Source organism: Oncorhynchus nerka, linkage group LG9b, assembly GCF_034236695.1.
Source record: "Oncorhynchus nerka isolate Pitt River linkage group LG9b, Oner_Uvic_2.0, whole genome shotgun sequence".
In the NCBI taxonomy this organism is placed as follows: domain Eukaryota; kingdom Metazoa; phylum Chordata; class Actinopteri; order Salmoniformes; family Salmonidae; genus Oncorhynchus; species Oncorhynchus nerka.
In genome coordinates this window covers 38,371,959-38,375,956 of record NC_088424.1, presented here as the reverse complement: position 1 = coordinate 38,375,956, position 3,998 = coordinate 38,371,959, and the positions used below count along the sequence as shown (strand labels likewise).

The following is a 3,998-nucleotide window of genomic DNA, read 5'->3' as shown; positions in this document are numbered from 1 at the left end:
AGGCCCTTCCCAACAATACAGAGAGAAACAACAGGCTTACAGTGAAATGTTTACTTACAGGCCCTTCCCAACAATACAGAGAGAAACAACAGGTATAGACTAACAGTGAAATGCTTACTTACAGGCCCTTCCCAACAATGCAGAGAGAAACAACAGGTATAGACTAACAGTGAAATGTTTACTTACAGGCCCTTCCCAACAATACAGAGAGAAACAACAGGTATAGACTAACAGTGAAATGCTTACTTACAGGCCCTTCCCAACAATACAGAGAGAAACAACAGTGAAATGCTTACAGGCCCTTCCCAACAATGCAGAGAGAAACAACAGTGAAATGTTTACTTACAGGTCCTTCCCAACAATGCAGAGAGAAACAACAGTGAAATGCTTACTTACAGGCCCTTCCCAACAATGCAGAGAGAAACAACAGGTATAGACTAACAGTGAAATGCTTACTTACAGGCCCTTCCCAACAATGCAGAGAGAAACAACAGGTATAGACTAACAGTGAAATGCTTACTTACAGGCCCTTCCCAACAATACAGAGAGAAACAACAGGTATAGACTAACAGTGAAATGTTTACTTACAGGCCCTTCCCAACAATACAGAGAGAAACAACAGGTATAGACTAACAGTGAAATGTTTACTTACAGGCCCTTCCCAACAATACAGAGAGAAACAACAGGTATAGACTAACAGTGAAATGTTTACTTACAGGCCCTTCCCAACAATACAGAGAGAAACAACAGGTATAGACTAACAGTGAAATGTTTACTTACAGGCCCTTCCCAACAATACAGAGAGAAACAACAGGTATAGACTAACAGTGAAATGCTTACTTACAGGCCCTTCCCAACAATACAGAGAGAAACAACAGGTATAGACTAACAGTGAAATGCTTACTTACAGGCCCTTCCCAACAATACAGAGAGAAACAACAGGTATAGACTAACAGTGAAATGCTTACTTACAGGCCCTTCCCAACAATACAGAGAGAAACAACAGGTATAGACTAACAGTGAAATGCTTACTTACAGGCCCTTCCCAACAATACAGAGAGAAACAACAGGTATAGACTAACAGTGAAATGCTTACTTACAGGCCCTTCCCAACAATACAGAGAGAAACAGTGAAATGCTTACTTACAGGCCCTTCCCAACAATACAGAGAGAAACAACAGGTATAGACTAACAGTGAAATGCTTACTTACAGGCCCTTCCCAACAATACAGAGAGAAACAGTGAAATGCTTACTTACAGGCCCTTCCCAACAATGCAGAGAGAAACAACAGTGAAATGCTTACAGGCCCTTCCCAACAATGCAGAGAGAAACAACAGTGAAATGTTTACTTACAGGTCCTTCCCAACAATGCAGAGAGAAACAACAGTGAAATGCTTACTTACAGGCCCTTCCCAACAATGCAGAGAGAATCAACAGGTATAGACTAACAGTGAAATGTTTACTTACAGGCCCTTCCCAACAATACAGAGAGAAACAACAGGTATAGACTAACAGTGAAATGCTTACTTACAGGCCCTTCCCAACAATGCAGAGAGAAACAACAGGTATAGACTAACAGTGAAATGTTTACTTACAGGCCCTTCCCAACAATGCAGAGAGAAACAACAGGTATAGACTAACAGTGAAATGCTTACTTACAGGCCCTTCCCAACAATACAGAGAGAAACAACAGGTGTAGACTAACAGTGAAATGCTTACTTACAGGCCCTTCCCAACAATACAGAGAGAAACAACAGGTATAGACTAACAGTGAAATGTTTACTTACAGGCCCTTCCCAACAATACAGAGAGAAACAACAGGTATAGACTAACAGTGAAATGTTTACTTACAGGCCCTTCCCAACAATGCAGAGAGAAATAACAGTGAAATGCTTACTTACAAGCCCCTAACCAACAATGCAGAGAGAAATAACAGTGAAATGCTTACTTACAAGCCCCTAACCAACAATGCAGTTTCAAAAATAAAATTGGGGGGCAATGTAAATAGTCTGAATAGCCATTTGATCAGATGTTCAGGAGTCTTATGGCTTGAAGCTGTTGAGAAGCCTCTTGGACCTAGACCTGGTGCTCCGGTACTGCTTCCCAACAATACGGAAGCAGAAGAACAGTCTATGACTAGGGTGGCTGGAGTCTTTGACAATTATATAATAGGTTATATACTGTGTTGTGTGGTTTGTATTTGAAGTGTAGATTAATAATGTCTTACATGCGCCACTTCTGAACTGCAGCTGACATCCCCTCTGAATTCCTATAACCACTGCAGCTATAAGACCATTACTGAAGGAGAGACGGATATAAACTGAAGACAGAATGGGTGTGGAGAGGAGAGCTGAGGAGAGCTGATGAGAGGCCCTTCCCAGATGGGGGTAGAGATGAGTGAAGGGGGAAGTAGGGAAATGAAAAACAATGCAGAGGGAGACGAGGGGAGGTTGAAGCCAGAGAGTATACCTGCCTGCCTGCCTGGTCTGCCTGGTCTGTCTGCCTGGTCTGCCTGCCTGCCTGGTCTGTCTGCCTGGTCTGTCTGCCTGCCTGCCTGGTCTGTCTGCCTGGTCTGCCTGCCTGCCTGGTCTGTCTGCCTGGTCTGTCTGCCTGCCTGGTCTGAGATTGTAAACGCTCAATCAAAATGGAGACAGACAAAAAGATAGAAATACAGACAGATATCCACAGTTGCCCAGATTTGACTTCCCTTCTTCTCCAACAGGTTCTCTTTCTTCTCTTTCTTCTTTGTTCTTTTCTCTCATTGCTCTTGCTTCCTCTTGTTTTTATGTCAGTGTTTAATATGTTTTAATTGAGTTAGCTATAGACTAACAGTCTGCTCTCCCCTCTCAGAGAGAAACCTCTTGGTTTACTGCTCCTCCAGGGTAGGTTGAAGGAGTTCTACCATTGTAATCCTTTACTACAGGACAAAGCTGCCGCCCCTCCAACCAGAGAGAAACAACAGGGGTCTTTTAGCCCCCAGTGAGTAAACAAGGTCTCTGACTCTAAGCTATGTCCCCTCCAACCACAGGGGTCTTTTAGCCCCCAGTGAGTAAGAAGGTCTCTAACTCTAAGCTATGTCCCCTCCAACCACAGGGGTCTTTTAGCCCCCAGTGAGAGAACAACAGGTAAGAAGGTCTCTTACAGGCCCTCTAGAGAAACCACAGGGGTCTTTTAGCCCCCCCAGTGAGTAAACAACAGGTCTCTACTCTAAGCTATGGCCCTTCCCAACCACAACAGGGACTAACAGTCTTTTAGCCCCCCAGTGAGTAAGAAGGTCTCTACTCTAGCTATGTCCCAGGCCCTCCAACCACAGGGTATAGACTTTTTAGCCCCCAGTGAGTAAACAAGGTCTAGACTCTAAATGCTATGGCCCCTCCAACCACAGAGAGAAACAGTCTTACTTACAGGCCCCCCAGTGAGTAAACAAGGTCTCTACTCTAAGCTATGTCCCTCCAACCACAGGGGAAATCTTTTAGCCCCCCAACAATACAGTAGAGAAACAACAGGTCTCTAACTCTGAAATGCTTACTGTCCTTCCCAACAGGGGTCTTTTACAGGCCCCCAACAATACAGAGAAACAACAGGTCTCTACAGTGAAAGCTATGTCCCCTGTAACCACAGACCATTAGCCCCCCAGTGAGTGAGAAACAACAGGTCTCTACCAGTGAAAACTACAGGCCCTTCCTGTAACCACAGACCATTAGCCCCCAGTGAGTGAGAAGGTCTCTAACAGTAAAACTACCTCCCCAATGTAAAACACAGACAACTAGCCCCCTTCCTAAGTGAGTGAAAAGGTCTCTACCACTAAACACTACCTCCCCAACAATACAGAGAGAAACAACTAGCCCCCAGTGAAATGAGAAGGTCTTCTACCACTATAAACTGAAATGCCTCCCCTGTAACCACAGACAACTAGCCCCCCAGTGAGTGAACAGGTCTCTACAGAGAGAAACAACTATAAAACAGTGAAATGCCTCCCCTGTAACCACAGACAATT

The 3,998-nt window shown here is 44.3% G+C and overlaps 1 long non-coding RNA gene across 1 annotated transcript; it reads left to right on the top strand.

The window, feature by feature from the left end:
• Positions 1-297: 297 nt before the first annotated feature.
• LOC135565651 (uncharacterized) lies at positions 298-1,874 on the top strand. The gene is made up of 3 exons (XR_010461740.1): positions 298-494; positions 1,243-1,438; positions 1,517-1,874. It is a non-coding gene; the product is annotated as an uncharacterized LOC135565651 (long non-coding RNA).
• Positions 1,875-3,998: the final 2,124 nt, after the last annotated feature.